The sequence below is a fragment of the Phyllobates terribilis genome, unplaced genomic scaffold (genome assembly GCF_046119375.1).
Source record: "Phyllobates terribilis strain yellow unplaced genomic scaffold, ASM4611937v1 Scaffold_650__1_contigs__length_881393, whole genome shotgun sequence".
Taxonomy (NCBI): Eukaryota; Metazoa; Chordata; class Amphibia; order Anura; family Dendrobatidae; genus Phyllobates; species Phyllobates terribilis.
Genome location: NW_027363410.1, coordinates 1 through 16,276, shown reverse-complemented (window position 1 = coordinate 16,276; position 16,276 = coordinate 1). Strand labels below are relative to the sequence as shown.

The window sequence follows — 16,276 nt, the reverse complement described above, 5'->3', positions numbered from 1 at the left end:
AAAACGCGTGGATTGCAGCAGCAGCAAGCCGAAAAGTGCAGGCATGTAAGGGATCTAGAGGTTGACAACATGTCTTCTTAACGGGAGTCCAGGAGCTCATCTCCACAAATGGACTTTTCAGGATCCTTGGGTGGCTCCGTAGTTTGAAACCAATTCTGGTTATCGCTTCTCGGCCTTTTGGCTAAGATCAAGTGTAGTATCTGTTCTTATCAGTTTAATATCTGATACGTCCCCTATCTGGGGACCATATATTAAATGGATTTTTAGAACAGGGAGATGGAAAAAGAGCTTGCTCTGTCCACTCCACGCATTGACCTGGTATTGCAGTATCTCCAGGACCGGTGCACCCCTTCTTTAATGCAGTTTCTAAAATCAGAAAGAATTGAATTCAATGTTTTTTGTTCATTTTGCTTGTTTGTCGGATTTTGGGATGGACTCTTTGGCTTTGCTTTTCTTCTCCTCATTGGATTTTTCATGTTCAAAGTTGCAGAAGCCAGATTACAAGCTCATTTTGGTTCAACTTCAGCAACTGTGCATTGCATTGCCATGTAATGTGATGCAATGCTATTGTAGCACCCTGAGGATTCGGCTGCTACAGGGGTATTGCACCTCAACCCAGAGGTGTGATATTCCACTCCCGGGTAAGGATGGAGTGTGGAACTGAGCTCGGTAGGCTGCATGCACTACACACATCCCATTTCCGGGGAACAGGCCGACGGTACTCCCACTTAGAAATGTGCAGGTACGACCGAGTCTGTTCCTGGCTGGAGTGGGAGGGGGGTGGTACATCCCATGTAGTGTAGGGGCAGATAGGGGGAGCAGCCTGGGTAAAGATAGGAGCTCATTGGGTGCTGGTCACCTGAGCTCACACATAGAGGGTGTATATAAGGTGGGCACCAACAAAGAACAGGGTCAGATGCAGAGAACAAGTCAGTTGGAGACAGCAAGACAGCTGCAGAGGAGCAGACAGCAAGCAGAGAGGAAGTCAGCCTGCAGCAAGGGAGAAAAGAGAGAGACCCAGAGGAACAGAAGAGAGGACTCTAAGATCCCAACTAAAATCCCCGGGTGAAGAGTCGGCATCAGGGTACCGGAACCCAAGCTGGTGGGGGTAAAAACATTCCCCAGCCAGAGACCGGAGACCGTGGGCAGCGTTTGCCACGGTCACCCACCACATCCACCCCGAAGGCACACCACATGAAGGGTCAGGGAACCCAGGGCCAAGGGTGTCCCAACAGAAGGCCCGAGGGAGCTGGACCTAGGTGGATCACTGGTGGGGACGGCCAGAGAACGGGACAGAAGGAGAGCTCAGGGCCACGCTCCGGACTTGTTTGGGGGTTGGCTGGATCCAGGACCTGGTGGACGCAGCACGGCTCGGGTGGTCACTCGAAGCTGGAGTGACCAGTACAACATCTGCAGTAAGTAAACACCCTTAACTGCACAACCCGACTCTGTCTTCACTGCCGTCTGCACTGCACCACCACAACCCCCATCCTCTGCACCTGTCCCCTCTGAGGCTATACCCCTCCCGTTGGGGGTTATACCATCACAAGCTGCACCTACACCATCAGCCTCAGCGGACCCTGCTGCAGCGGCGGCCATAGTGACCGCAATACAACGGGTGGCGTAGTCGACATTAAGAACTTATTAACATCTGTAGGACTGCCACATACAACTGAGTTTGACACCCTGGGCACGGACCGGGTCATAGCCACTCGGAGACTACAACCCCCATCTGATCCGGCTCCGGATATTCCCATAAAGAATATGGCCCAGGGGGCGCGTCAACTTTGGCGTAGTCGGCAGGATTACGTGCCCGCAACACCCGGGTACTGCGTGCCTGAAGAAAAGTGCAAGTTTACCTCAAACAGAAGTCTCCCGCCGGTTCCGGAGGGTCCACGCCATCGGACCCCATCACAGGTCGTTTCCCGCCGATTGTCCGCCATTTCCAGCTTGTTCCCGCCATCTGCAGGGTTTCCCGCCACTGGGCGACGCTTCCCGCCAAATCCGAAGATTTCCCGCCTTGGAAGAGCAGCGGACGCCATTATGGGCGTGCCAAAGGAGGGCAAGAGGCCGCCTCCCATCGTGGGCCAGGACAGAAAATGGCGCCAAAAGTGGAAACCGCCCCCACCAACAGACTGTGATGCTAGAGGTGTCTGTCAGCGTGAAAGAACCGCCCCTGGAGCTGACAGTCACCCAGTGGCCCCGGGACCGCCCTCGAAGTGGGAGGAGACGAAAGAAAAGAACGAAGATGGGTACCGCCTGGAGCAGTCTGGAGCGAGCGCACCCGGAGGCAAGAAGTCTAACGAGGAGTAGCGGAGAAGCTTACCCGGATATGGAGAGAAAGCAGAACAGCACCGGCCCGCTGGCCAGGAGTCTGCTAAAGACCGAGGAAGGAGAGCAGAGCAGCACCGGCCCGCTGGCCAGGAGCCTGCTGGAGGAAGAGCAGAGCAGCACCGACCCGTTGGTCAGGAGCCTGCTAGACACCACGACCCCACTAGGCCTAGTGGAGGTCCTTGCACAGCTCCCCCGAGACCGGGAGTGTGCACAGACTGCCCTGGAGGGCCTCGCACGGAGGATGGCCCGGGTACAGCGCGAGATATTGGCGGAATGGAGCCGAGAGATGGCCCAGCAAACCAAGGCCCGGAGCACGCCAGCCAAGATGAGGAGACAGACCGCCTCTGAGGATGGCGCGGGAGGACCCAAGGTCGGAGACGGCGCCGAGAAGGGAGCCGATCGCATGGAGGCAGGTAAAGGGGACGCCTATACCCCAAGCCGTGAAACCGCCCACCTGCCCCAGCTCCCCGTCGCAGAGCCCGAAAGTCCCCCTGCTGTGCCCGTAGCCGCCATGTCACCGCTATGGACTAGGCCCCGACCGGAAGCCGCCGCAGCGACCCCTGTGACGTCACGCGCCTCGACCCGGAGCGTGACAAAGCAGGAAATACCACCAGCCTGGTCGCAAGGCCTAGTACCCCCGGGCGCCGCATCACCAACAGCGCCCCCTACCTCCGCGGAGCCTCCGGCCTGGTCGCAAGGCCAGGTAGCCCAGGGCGCCGCCGTATTAACGGTGCCCTTCACCTTCCAGGTGCCCCAGGCCTGGCCGCAAGGCCTGGGCAACCCGGGCGCCACCACCACCGCGCCCGCGCCCGTAAAACCAAGGGTGCCGCGTCTGGGAGAGGACTTGTTTGCCCAGCACACGTGGCCGGACGGGCAGCCTTTCATCTGGCCCCAGAAGTATTACGAACTGGAGCACCAGAGGAGGGTTGGGGCCATGTGTGCACCCCTGATTCCGGCTCCGAAGCCCGTAATAAGGATCTCGCCCCCGCTAGCGGAAGCGCAGTTTGAGTGGGACCCCACCGGAGAAGACCTAATGGGGTTCACTCAGGAAACCCGGGCAGCTGCAGCGGAGCGTGCTGAGTGTTGCCGACAGCAGCTCGAGGAGTTCGCAAGGGAGCGGAGAGAGAGGCGGGTCCGAGAACAACAGGCCCAAATAAGGAGCGCCGAGCAGAAGAGCCGGACCAGGAGGGACCCCCGTGCAGCGCACAGTCCCCGTACCACCGGGACTGTAATAAAGTTCAACCAGCAGCATGGGTGGGGCTTCATTAGAGACAACAACACCCCCGGCGACGTCTTTGTCACGCGCAGAGACGTGGAGTCCCATCTGCCGGAGGGGCACAGAGGTCGTGACCTCTACATCGGAGACGAGGTCACCTTCACCCGGCACAAGTGTGCCAAAGGACCTTACGCCCTCCACGTACACCGCCTGACGGAGGAGGAGTTGCGGTGCGAGGAGGAGGAGCAAGAGGACCCGGACGGGTCTGAAGTTACAACCAGCTATAAGCAAAGAGCAGGAGGAAGACGCCGTTGAGTGCGGCAGAGCAGTGATGTAAATAGTTACCCGACCGGGTATCAAAGAGACTGTTGCAACATATATATAGTCCCCGTTGGGACCAGCTGAGTGCAACATATATATAGTCCCCGTTGGGACCAGCTGAGTGAACTGTTTACCCGTTAACCCCTTAATCCCACAGGCTGAGGACTGTGAGCAGCCATTCCCTTCCCTCTACCTGGCCGAGGACTGAGAGCGGCCAACTTCCCTGTATATAGTTGCGCTTCCTAAAGCGCCCCCTACCGGTTTTAGAGGAAAAACCATTTTTCTAAGAGACTGTCGCACTTTTCCCGGACACACGTTGCACAGTGTCCGGAGGAGGAACCTGAAACAAGAGACGACGAGAATGTTTATATGAAAAGTTTTATATATATATAATGTTTTATATGTTTTATTATGTTTATATGAAAAGAAAAAAATTGTATGTTTTGGTGTTGTTTTATGTCTTACAGCCCGAGGACGTGCTGTGATTTACCAGGGGGGAATGTAGCACCCTGAGGATTCGGCTGCTACAGGGGTATTGCACCTCAACCCAGAGGTGTGATATTCCACTCCCGGGTAAGGATGGAGTGTGGAACTGAGCTCGGTAGGCTGCATGCACTACACACATCCCATTTCCGGGGAACAGGCCGACGGTACTCCCACTTAGAAATGTGCAGGTACGACCGAGTCTGTTCCTGGCTGGAGTGGGAGGGGGGTGGTACATCCCATGTAGTGTAGGGGCAGATAGGGGGAGCAGCCTGGGTAAAGATAGGAGCTCATTGGGTGCTGGTCACCTGAGCTCACACATAGAGGGTGTATATAAGGTGGGCACCAACAAAGAACAGGGTCAGATGCAGAGAACAAGTCAGTTGGAGACAGCAAGACAGCTGCAGAGGAGCAGACAGCAAGCAGAGAGGAAGTCAGCCTGCAGCAAGGGAGAAAAGAGAGAGACCCAGAGGAACAGAAGAGAGGACTCTAAGATCCCAACTAAAATCCCCGGGTGAAGAGTCGGCATCAGGGTACCGGAACCCAAGCTGGTGGGGGTAAAAACATTCCCCAGCCAGAGACCGGAGACCGTGGGCAGCGTTTGCCACGGTCACCCACCACATCCACCCCGAAGGCACACCACATGAAGGGTCAGGGAACCCAGGGCCAAGGGTGTCCCAACAGAAGGCCCGAGGGAGCTGGACCTAGGTGGATCACTGGTGGGGACGGCCAGAGAACGGGACAGAAGGAGAGCTCAGGGCCACGCTCCGGACTTGTTTGGGGGTTGGCTGGATCCAGGACCTGGTGGACGCAGCACGGCTCGGGTGGTCACTCGAAGCTGGAGTGACCAGTACAACATCTGCAGTAAGTAAACACCCTTAACTGCACAACCCGACTCTGTCTTCACTGCCGTCTGCACTGCACCACCACAACCCCCATCCTCTGCACCTGTCCCCTCTGAGGCTATACCCCTCCCGTTGGGGGTTATACCATCACAAGCTGCACCTACACCATCAGCCTCAGCGGACCCTGCTGCAGCGGCGGCCATAGTGACCGCAATACAACGGGTGGCGTAGTCGACATTAAGAACTTATTAACATCTGTAGGACTGCCACATACAACTGAGTTTGACACCCTGGGCACGGACCGGGTCATAGCCACTCGGAGACTACAACCCCCATCTGATCCGGCTCCGGATATTCCCATAAAGAATATGGCCCAGGGGGCGCGTCACTATCTTTCTAGCTCTCTCTTTTTTCTTCCTTTTGGATAAACAGACATATTAGGCAAGCATTTTGGAGCTTTCACCTAAATAACTACAGGTGGTGAGATAAGCTGCACAATATAATTGACCTTTCAGTATATTGTTGCACACACACCATCTATTTAGAAAATGCCCTTGTTATCAACAGCAGCCTTTTAAACTCACCTGAGCTAACAGGTATGTGCGCTGGTTACTCTGCTGCGCTTAAAATTTCTTTTTTGGTTTGCTACAATGCCTTTTCTGAAACGTTGTCTCCTTCTGCTGGAACACTGACTTCTTTCATTTAATGCCTGCAGACTATAAAAGAGAACCCAACCCAAAAAGTTTGGTTGATTAGTCTGTGGCATTCTGTTAAACTGTTGCTTATGGCGGTCTCTGTGAGCTTCTCAGCGACATTCAGCCAGCCAGCTATCCTGCCTGCAGTAGATGGAATGTGGCAATGGAACGCTGGCTGCGCGTGTCATAATAGGCTCTGAGCCTTTATATACCTGTGCACAGCAGCAGCCACCTTCAGTCTGCTGCTGGACAGCCAGCAGCAGCAGCAGCAGGAGAGGTATGTAATCAGGAGCCCTCCTGCTAAGGGTAGACAGCTGCTCGTTCCACCCCACCCCCCGCCTTAATTGGTTCTCCTCCCTTCCAACGGTGTTGAGGCGGGTGGGAACAGCAGGGGGTGAAGGTGCTGTGTTTAAAGAGGTGGAGTTATGCAGATCTAAAACGCGTGGATTGCAGCAGCAGCAAGCCGAAAAGTGCAGGCATGTAAGGGATCTAGAGGTTGACAACATGTCTTCTTAACGGGAGTCCAGGAGCTCATCTCCACAAATGGACTTTTCAGGATCCTTGGGTGGCTCCGTAGTTTGAAACCAATTCTGGTTATCGCTTCTCGGCCTTTTGGCTAAGATCAAGTGTAGTATCTGTTCTTATCAGTTTAATATCTGATACGTCCCCTATCTGGGGACCATATATTAAATGGATTTTTAGAACAGGGAGATGGAAAAAGAGCTTGCTCTGTCCACTCCACGCATTGACCTGGTATTGCAGTATCTCCAGGACCGGTGCACCCCTTCTTTAATGCAGTTTCTAAAATCAGAAAGAATTGAATTCAATGTTTTTTGTTCATTTTGCTTGTTTGTCGGATTTGGGGATGGACTCTTTGGCTTTGCTTTTCTTCTCCTCATTGGATTTTTCATGTTCAAAGTTGCAGAAGCCAGATTACAAGCTCATTTTGGTTCAACTTCAGCAACTGTGCATTGCATTGCCATGTAATGTGATGCAATGCTATCTTTCTAGCTCTCCCTTTTTACTTCCTTTTGGATAAACAGACATATTAGGCAAGCATTTTGGAGCTTTCACCTAAATAACTACAGGTGGTGAGATAAGCTGCACAATATAATTGACCTTTCAGTATATTGTTGCACACACACCATCTATTTAGCAAATGCCCTTGTTATCAACAGCAGCCTTTTAAACTCACCTGAGCTAACAGGTATGTGCGCTGGTTACTCTGCTGCGCTTAAAATTTCTTTTTTGGTTTGCTACAATGCCTTTTCTGAAACGTTGTCTCCTTCTGCTGGAACACTGACTTCTTTCATTTAATGCCTGCAGACTATAAAAGAGAACCCAACCCAAAAAGTTTGGTTGATTAGTCTGTGGCATTCTGTTAAACTGTTGCTTATGGCGGTCTCTGTGAGCTTCTCAGCGACATTCAGCCAGCCAGGTATCCTGCCTGCAGTAGATGGAATGTGGCAATGGAACGCTGGCTGCGCGTGTCATAATAGGCTCTGAGCCTTTATATACCTGTGCACAGCAGCAGCCACCTTCAGTCTGCTGCTGGACAGCCAGCAGCAGCAGCAGCAGGAGAGGTATGTAATCAGGAGCCCTCCTGCTAAGGGTAGACAGCTGCTCGTTCCACCCCACCCCCCGCCTTAATTGGTTCTCCTCCCTTCCAACGGTGTTGAGGCGGGTGGGAACAGCAGGGGGTGAAGGTGCTGTGTTTAAAGAGGTGGAGTTATGCAGATCTAAAACGCGTGGATTGCAGCAGCAGCAAGCCGAAAAGTGCAGGCATGTAAGGGATCTAGAGGTTGACAACATGTCTTCTTAACGGGAGTCCAGGAGCTCATCTCCACAAATGGACTTTTCAGGATCCTTGGGTGGCTCCGTAGTTTGAAACCAATTCTGGTTATCGCTTCTCGGCCTTTTGGCTAAGATCAAGTGTAGTATCTGTTCTTATCAGTTTAATATCTGATACGTCCCCTATCTGGGGACCATATATTAAATGGATTTTTAGAACAGGGAGATGGAAAAAGAGCTTGCTCTGTCCACTCCACGCATTGACCTGGTATTGCAGTATCTCCAGGACCGGTGCACCCCTTCTTTAATGCAGTTTCTAAAATCAGAAAGAATTGAATTCAATGTTTTTTGTTCATTTTGCTTGTTTGTCGGATTTTGGGATGGACTCTTTGGCTTTGCTTTTCTTCTCCTCATTGGATTTTTCATGTTCAAAGTTGCAGAAGCCAGATTACAAGCTCATTTTGGTTCAACTTCAGCAACTGTGCATTGCATTGCCATGTAATGTGATGCAATGCTATCTTTCTAGCTCTCCCTTTTTACTTCCTTTTGGATAAACAGACATATTAGGCAAGCATTTTGGAGCTTTCACCTAAATAACTACAGGTGGTGAGATAAGCTGCACAATATAATTGACCTTTCAGTATATTGTTGCACACACACCATCTATTTAGCAAATGCCCTTGTTATCAACAGCAGCCTTTTAAACTCACCTGAGCTAACAGGTATGTGCGCTGGTTACTCTGCTGCGCTTAAAATTTCTTTTTTGGTTTGCTACAATGCCTTTTCTGAAACGTTGTCTCCTTCTGCTGGAACACTGACTTCTTTCATTTAATGCCTGCAGACTATAAAAGAGAACCCAACCCAAAAAGTTTGGTTGATTAGTCTGTGGCATTCTGTTAAACTGTTGCTTATGGCGGTCTCTGTGAGCTTCTCAGCGACATTCAGCCAGCCAGGTATCCTGCCTGCAGTAGATGGAATGTGGCAATGGAACGCTGGCTGCGCGTGTCATAATAGGCTCTGAGCCTTTATATACCTGTGCACAGCAGCAGCCACCTTCAGTCTGCTGCTGGACAGCCAGCAGCAGCAGCAGCAGCAGGAGAGGTATGTAATCAGGAGCCCTCCTGCTAAGGGTAGACAGCTGCTCGTTCCACCCCACCCCCCGCCTTAATTGGTTCTCCTCCCTTCCAACGGTGTTGAGGCGGGTGGGAACAGCAGGGGGTGAAGGTGCTGTGTTTAAAGAGGTGGAGTTATGCAGATCTAAAACGCGTGGATTGCAGCAGCAGCAAGCCGAAAAGTGCAGGCATGTAAGGGATCTAGAGGTTGACAACATGTCTTCTTAACGGGAGTCCAGGAGCTCATCTCCACAAATGGACTTTTCAGGATCCTTGGGTGGCTCCGTAGTTTGAAACCAATTCTGGTTATCGCTTCTCGGCCTTTTGGCTAAGATCAAGTGTAGTATCTGTTCTTATCAGTTTAATATCTGATACGTCCCCTATCTGGGGACCATATATTAAATGGATTTTTAGAACAGGGAGATGGAAAAAGAGCTTGCTCTGTCCACTCCACGCATTGACCTGGTATTGCAGTATCTCCAGGACCGGTGCACCCCTTCTTTAATGCAGTTTCTAAAATCAGAAAGAATTGAATTCAATGTTTTTTGTTCATTTTGCTTGTTTGTCGGATTTTGGGATGGACTCTTTGGCTTTGCTTTTCTTCTCCTCATTGGATTTTTCATGTTCAAAGTTGCAGAAGCCAGATTACAAGCTCATTTTGGTTCAACTTCAGCAACTGTGCATTGCATTGCCATGTAATGTGATGCAATGCTATCTTTCTAGCTCTCCCTTTTTACTTCCTTTTGGATAAACAGACATATTAGGCAAGCATTTTGGAGCTTTCACCTAAATAACTACAGGTGGTGAGATAAGCTGCACAATATAATTGACCTTTCAGTATATTGTTGCACACACACCATCTATTTAGCAAATGCCCTTGTTATCAACAGCAGCCTTTTAAACTCACCTGAGCTAACAGGTATGTGTGCTGGTTACTCTGCTGCGCTTAAAATTTCTTTTTTGGTTTGCTACAATGCCTTTTCTGAAACGTTGTCTCCTTCTGCTGGAACACTGACTTCTTTCATTTAATGCCTGCAGACTATAAAAGAGAACCCAACCCAAAAAGTTTGGTTGATTAGTCTGTGGCATTCTGTTAAACTGTTGCTTATGGCGGTCTCTGTGAGCTTCTCAGCGACATTCAGCCAGCCAGGTATCCTGCCTGCAGTAGATGGAATGTGGCAATGGAACGCTGGCTGCGCGTGTCATAATAGGCTCTGAGCCTTTATATACCTGTGCACAGCAGCAGCCACCTTCAGTCTGCTGCTGGACAGCCAGCAGCAGCAGCAGCAGGAGAGGTATGTAATCAGGAGCCCTCCTGCTAAGGGTAGACAGCTGCTCGTTCCACCCCACCCCCCGCCTTAATTGGTTCTCCTCCCTTCCAACGGTGTTGAGGCGGGTGGGAACAGCAGGGGGTGAAGGTGCTGTGTTTAAAGAGGTGGAGTTATGCAGATCTAAAACGCGTGGATTGCAGCAGCAGCAAGCCGAAAAGTGCAGGCATGTAAGGGATCTAGAGGTTGACAACATGTCTTCTTAACGGGAGTCCAGGAGCTCATCTCCACAAATGGACTTTTCAGGATCCTTGGGTGGCTCCGTAGTTTGAAACCAATTCTGGTTATCGCTTCTCGGCCTTTTGGCTAAGATCAAGTGTAGTATCTGTTCTTATCAGTTTAATATCTGATACGTCCCCTATCTGGGGACCATATATTAAATGGATTTTTAGAACAGGGAGATGGAAAAAGAGCTTGCTCTGTCCACTCCACGCATTGACCTGGTATTGCAGTATCTCCAGGACCGGTGCACCCCTTCTTTAATGCAGTTTCTAAAATCAGAAAGAATTGAATTCAATGTTTTTTGTTCATTTTGCTTGTTTGTCGGATTTTGGGATGGACTCTTTGGCTTTGCTTTTCTTCTCCTCATTGGATTTTTCATGTTCAAAGTTGCAGAAGCCAGATTACAAGCTCATTTTGGTTCAACTTCAGCAACTGTGCATTGCATTGCCATGTAATGTGATGCAATGCTATCTTTCTAGCTCTCCCTTTTTACTTCCTTTTGGATAAACAGACATATTAGGCAAGCATTTTGGAGCTTTCACCTAAATAACTACAGGTGGTGAGATAAGCTGCACAATATAATTGACCTTTCAGTATATTGTTGCACACACACCATCTATTTAGCAAATGCCCTTGTTATCAACAGCAGCCTTTTAAACTCACCTGAGCTAACAGGTATGTGCGCTGGTTACTCTGCTGCGCTTAAAATTTCTTTTTTGGTTTGCTACAATGCCTTTTCTGAAACGTTGTCTCCTTCTGCTGGAACACTGACTTCTTTCATTTAATGCCTGCAGACTATAAAAGAGAACCCAACCCAAAAAGTTTGGTTGATTAGTCTGTGGCATTCTGTTAAACTGTTGCTTATGGCGGTCTCTGTGAGCTTCTCAGCGACATTCAGCCAGCCAGGTATCCTGCCTGCAGTAGATGGAATGTGGCAATGGAACGCTGGCTGCGCGTGTCATAATAGGCTCTGAGCCTTTATATACCTGTGCACAGCAGCAGCCACCTTCAGTCTGCTGCTGGACAGCCAGCAGCAGCAGCAGCAGGAGAGGTATGTAATCAGGAGCCCTCCTGCTAAGGGTAGACAGCTGCTCGTTCCACCCCACCCCCCGCCTTAATTGGTTCTCCTCCCTTCCAACGGTGTTGAGGCGGGTGGGAACAGCAGGGGGTGAAGGTGCTGTGTTTAAAGAGGTGGAGTTATGCAGATCTAAAACGCGTGGATTGCAGCAGCAGCAAGCCGAAAAGTGCAGGCATGTAAGGGATCTAGAGGTTGACAACATGTCTTCTTAACGGGAGTCCAGGAGCTCATCTCCACAAATGGACTTTTCAGGATCCTTGGGTGGCTCCGTAGTTTGAAACCAATTCTGGTTATCGCTTCTCGGCCTTTTGGCTAAGATCAAGTGTAGTATCTGTTCTTATCAGTTTAATATCTGATACGTCCCCTATCTGGGGACCATATATTAAATGGATTTTTAGAACAGGGAGATGGAAAAAGAGCTTGCTCTGTCCACTCCACGCATTGACCTGGTATTGCAGTATCTCCAGGACCGGTGCACCCCTTCTTTAATGCAGTTTCTAAAATCAGAAAGAATTGAATTCAATGTTTTTTGTTCATTTTGCTTGTTTGTCGGATTTTGGGATGGACTCTTTGGCTTTGCTTTTCTTCTCCTCATTGGATTTTTCATGTTCAAAGTTGCAGAAGCCAGATTACAAGCTCATTTTGGTTCAACTTCAGCAACTGTGCATTGCATTGCCATGTAATGTGATGCAATGCTATCTTTCTAGCTCTCCCTTTTTACTTCCTTTTGGATAAACAGACATATTAGGCAAGCATTTTGGAGCTTTCACCTAAATAACTACAGGTGGTGAGATAAGCTGCACAATATAATTGACCTTTCAGTATATTGTTGCACACACACCATCTATTTAGCAAATGCCCTTGTTATCAACAGCAGCCTTTTAAACTCACCTGAGCTAACAGGTATGTGCGCTGGTTACTCTGCTGCGCTTAAATTTCTTTTTTGGTTTTGCTACAATGCCTTTTCTGAAACGTTGTCTCCTTCTGCTGGAACACTGACTTCTTTCATTTAATGCCTGCAGGACTATAAAAGAGAACCCAACCCAAAAAGTTTGGTTGATTAGTCTGTGGCATTCTGTAAACTGTTGCTTATGGCGGTCTCTGTGAGCTTCTCAGCGACATTCAGCCAGCCAGGTATCCTGCCTGCAGTAGATGGAATGTGGCAATGGAACGCTGGCTGCTCGTGTCATAATAGGCTCTGAGCCTTTATATACCTGTGCACAGCAGCAGCACCTTCCTTCGTGCTGCTGGACAGCCAGCAGCAGCAGCAGCAGGAGAGGTATGTAATCAGGAGTCCTCCTGCTAAGGGTAGACAGCTGGCTCGTTCCACCCCACCCCCCGCCTTAATTGGTTCTCCTCCCTTCCAACGGTGTGAGGCGGGTGGGAACAGCAGGGGGTGAAGGTGCTGTGTTTAAAGAGGTGGAGTTATGCAGATCTAAAACGCGTGGATTGCAGCAGCAGCAAGCCGAAAAGTGCAGGCATGTAAGGGATCTAGAGGTTGACAACATGTCTTCTTAACGGGAGTCCAGGAGCTCATCTCCACAAATGGACTTTTCAGGATCCTTGGGTGGCTCCGTAGTTTGAAAACCAATTCTGGTTATCGCTTCTCGGCCTTTTGGCTAAGATCAAGTGTAGTATCTGTTCTTATCAGTTTAATATCTGATACGTCCCCTATCTGGGGACCATATATTAAATGGATTTTTAGAACAGGGAGATGGAAAAAGAGCTTGCTCTGTCCACTCCACGCATTGACCTGGTATTGCAGTATCTCCAGGACCGGTGCACCCCTTCTTTAATGCAGTTTCTAAAATCAGAAAGAATTGAATTCAATGTTTTTTGTTCATTTTGCTTGTTTGTCGGATTTTGGGATGGACTCTTTGGCTTTGCTTTTCTTCTCCTCATTGGATTTTTCATGTTCAAAGTTGCAGAAGCCAGATTACAAGCTCATTTTGGTTCAACTTCAGCAACTGTGCATTGCATTGCCATGTAATGTGATGCAATGCTATCTTTCTAGCTCTCCCTTTTTACTTCCTTTTGGATAAACAGACATATTAGGCAAGCATTTTGGAGCTTTCACCTAAATAACTACAGGTGGTGAGATAAGCTGCACAATATAATTGACCTTTCAGTATATTGTTGCACACACACCATCTATTTAGCAAATGCCCTTGTTATCAACAGCAGCCTTTTAAACTCACCTGAGCTAACAGGTATGTGCGCTGGTTACTCTGCTGCGCTTAAAATTTCTTTTTTGGTTTGCTACAATGCCTTTTCTGAAACGTTGTCTCCTTCTGCTGGAACACTGACTTCTTTCATTTAATGCCTGCAGACTATAAAAGAGAACCCAACCCAAAAAGTTTGGTTGATTAGTCTGTGGCATTCTGTTAAACTGTTGCTTATGGCGGTCTCTGTGAGCTTCTCAGCGACATTCAGCCAGCCAGGTATCCTGCCTGCAGTAGATGGAATGTGGCAATGGAACGCTGGCTGCGCGTGTCATAATAGGCTCTGAGCCTTTATATACCTGTGCACAGCAGCAGCCACCTTCAGTCTGCTGCTGGACAGCCAGCAGCAGCAGCAGCAGGAGAGGTATGTAATCAGGAGCCCTCCTGCTAAGGGTAGACAGCTGCTCGTTCCACCCCACCCCCCGCCTTAATTGGTTCTCCTCCCTTCCAACGGTGTTGAGGCGGGTGGGAACAGCAGGGGGTGAAGGTGCTGTGTTTAAAGAGGTGGAGTTATGCAGATCTAAAACGCGTGGATTGCAGCAGCAGCAAGCCGAAAAGTGCAGGCATGTAAGGGATCTAGAGGTTGACAACATGTCTTCTTAACGGGAGTCCAGGAGCTCATCTCCACAAATGGACTTTTCAGGATCCTTGGGTGGCTCCGTAGTTTGAAACCAATTCTGGTTATCGCTTCTCGGCCTTTTGGCTAAGATCAAGTGTAGTATCTGTTCTTATCAGTTTAATATCTGATACGTCCCCTATCTGGGGACCATATATTAAATGGATTTTTAGAACAGGGAGATGGAAAAAGAGCTTGCTCTGTCCACTCCACGCATTGACCTGGTATTGCAGTATCTCCAGGACCGGTGCACCCCTTCTTTAATGCAGTTTCTAAAATCAGAAAGAATTGAATTCAATGTTTTTTGTTCATTTTGCTTGTTTGTCGGATTTTGGGATGGACTCTTTGGCTTTGCTTTTCTTCTCCTCATTGGATTTTTCATGTTCAAAGTTGCAGAAGCCAGATTACAAGCTCATTTTGGTTCAACTTCATCAACTGTGCATTGCATTGCCATGTAATGTGATGCAATGCTATCTTTCTAGCTCTCCCTTTTTACTTCCTTTTGGATAAACAGACATATTAGGCAAGCATTTTGGAGCTTTCACCTAAATAACTACAGGTGGTGAGATAAGCTGCACAATATAATTGACCTTTCAGTATATTGTTGCACACACACCATCTATTTAGCAAATGCCCTTGTTATCAACAGCAGCCTTTTAAACTCACCTGAGCTAACAGGTATGTGCGTTGGTTACTCTGCTGCGCTTAAAATTTCTTTTTTGGTTTGCTACAATGCCTTTTCTGAAACGTTGTCTCCTTCTGCTGGAACACTGACTTCTTTCATTTAATGCCTGCAGACTATAAAAGAGAACCCAACCCAAAAAGTTTGGTTGATTAGTCTGTGGCATTCTGTTAAACTGTTGCTTATGGCGGTCTCTGTGAGCTTCTCAGCGACATTCAGCCAGCCAGGTATCCTGCCTGCAGTAGATGGAATGTGGCAATGGAACGCTGGCTGCGCGTGTCATAATAGGCTCTGAGCCTTTATATACCTGTGCACAGCAGCAGCCACCTTCAGTCTGCTGCTGGACAGCCAGCAGCAGCAGCAGCAGGAGAGGTATGTAATCAGGAGCCCTCCTGCTAAGGGTAGACAGCTGCTCGTTCCACCCCACCCCCCGCCTTAATTGGTTCTCCTCCCTTCCAACGGTGTTGAGGCGGGTGGGAACAGCAGGGGGTGAAGGTGCTGTGTTTAAAGAGGTGGAGTTATGCAGATCTAAAACGCGTGGATTGCAGCAGCAGCAAGCCGAAAAGTGCAGGCATGTAAGGGATCTAGAGGTTGACAACATGTCTTCTTAACGGGAGTCCAGGAGCTCATCTCCACAAATGGACTTTTCAGGATCCTTGGGTGGCTCCGTAGTTTGAAACCAATTCTGGTTATCGCTTCTCGGCCTTTTGGCTAAGATCAAGTGTAGTATCTGTTCTTATCAGTTTAATATCTGATACGTCCCCTATCTGGGGACCATATATTAAATGGATTTTTAGAACAGGGAGATGGAAAAAGAGCTTGCTCTGTCCACTCCACGCATTGACCTGGTATTGCAGTATCTTCAGGACCGGTGCACCCCTTCTTTAATGCAGTTTCTAAAATAAGAAAGAATTGAATTCAATGTTTTTTGTTCATTTTGCTTGTTTGTCGGATTTTGGGATGGACTCTTTGGCTTTGCTTTTCTTCTCCTCATTGGATTTTTCATGTTCAAAGTTGCAGAAGCCAGATTACAAGCTCATTTTGGTTCAACTTCAGCAACTGTGCATTGCATTGCCATGTAATGTGATGCAATGCTATCTTTCTAGCTCTCCCTTTTTACTTCCTTTTGGATAAACAGACATATTAGGCAAGCATTTTGGAGCTTTCACCTAAATAACTACAGGTGGTGAGATAAGCTGCACAATATAATTGACCTTTCAGTATATTGTTGCACACACACCGTCTATTTAGCAAATGCCCTTGTTATCAACAGCAGCCTTTTAAACTCACCTGAGCTAACAGGTATGTGCGCTGGTTACTCTGCTGCGCTT

The 16,276-nt window shown here is 48.9% G+C and overlaps 9 non-coding genes across 9 annotated transcripts; all 9 read left to right on the top strand.

The window, feature by feature from the left end:
- The first annotated feature begins 161 nt into the window (after positions 1 to 161).
- On the top strand, positions 162 to 352 carry LOC141234984 (U2 spliceosomal RNA). The gene has a single exon (XR_012300844.1). It is a non-coding gene; the product is annotated as a U2 spliceosomal RNA (small nuclear RNA).
- A 6,138-nt stretch (positions 353 to 6,490) lies between these two features.
- On the top strand, positions 6,491 to 6,681 carry LOC141234972 (U2 spliceosomal RNA). The gene has a single exon (XR_012300833.1). It is a non-coding gene; the product is annotated as a U2 spliceosomal RNA (small nuclear RNA).
- Positions 6,682 to 7,796: 1,115 nt separating this feature from the next.
- On the top strand, positions 7,797 to 7,987 carry LOC141234960 (U2 spliceosomal RNA). Its single transcript, XR_012300821.1, has one exon. It is a non-coding gene; the product is annotated as a U2 spliceosomal RNA (small nuclear RNA).
- Positions 7,988 to 9,105: 1,118 nt separating this feature from the next.
- On the top strand, positions 9,106 to 9,296 carry LOC141234949 (U2 spliceosomal RNA). Its single transcript, XR_012300810.1, has one exon. It is a non-coding gene; the product is annotated as a U2 spliceosomal RNA (small nuclear RNA).
- A 1,115-nt stretch (positions 9,297 to 10,411) lies between these two features.
- On the top strand, positions 10,412 to 10,602 carry LOC141234938 (U2 spliceosomal RNA). The gene has a single exon (XR_012300799.1). It is a non-coding gene; the product is annotated as a U2 spliceosomal RNA (small nuclear RNA).
- A 1,115-nt stretch (positions 10,603 to 11,717) lies between these two features.
- Positions 11,718 to 11,908, top strand: LOC141234926 (U2 spliceosomal RNA). Its single transcript, XR_012300788.1, has one exon. It is a non-coding gene; the product is annotated as a U2 spliceosomal RNA (small nuclear RNA).
- A 1,116-nt stretch (positions 11,909 to 13,024) lies between these two features.
- On the top strand, positions 13,025 to 13,215 carry LOC141234915 (U2 spliceosomal RNA). The gene has a single exon (XR_012300777.1). It is a non-coding gene; the product is annotated as a U2 spliceosomal RNA (small nuclear RNA).
- A 1,115-nt stretch (positions 13,216 to 14,330) lies between these two features.
- On the top strand, positions 14,331 to 14,521 carry LOC141234904 (U2 spliceosomal RNA). The gene has a single exon (XR_012300766.1). It is a non-coding gene; the product is annotated as a U2 spliceosomal RNA (small nuclear RNA).
- A 1,115-nt stretch (positions 14,522 to 15,636) lies between these two features.
- LOC141235217 (U2 spliceosomal RNA) lies at positions 15,637 to 15,827 on the top strand. The gene has a single exon (XR_012301070.1). It is a non-coding gene; the product is annotated as a U2 spliceosomal RNA (small nuclear RNA).
- The last annotated feature ends 449 nt before the right edge of the window (positions 15,828 to 16,276 follow it).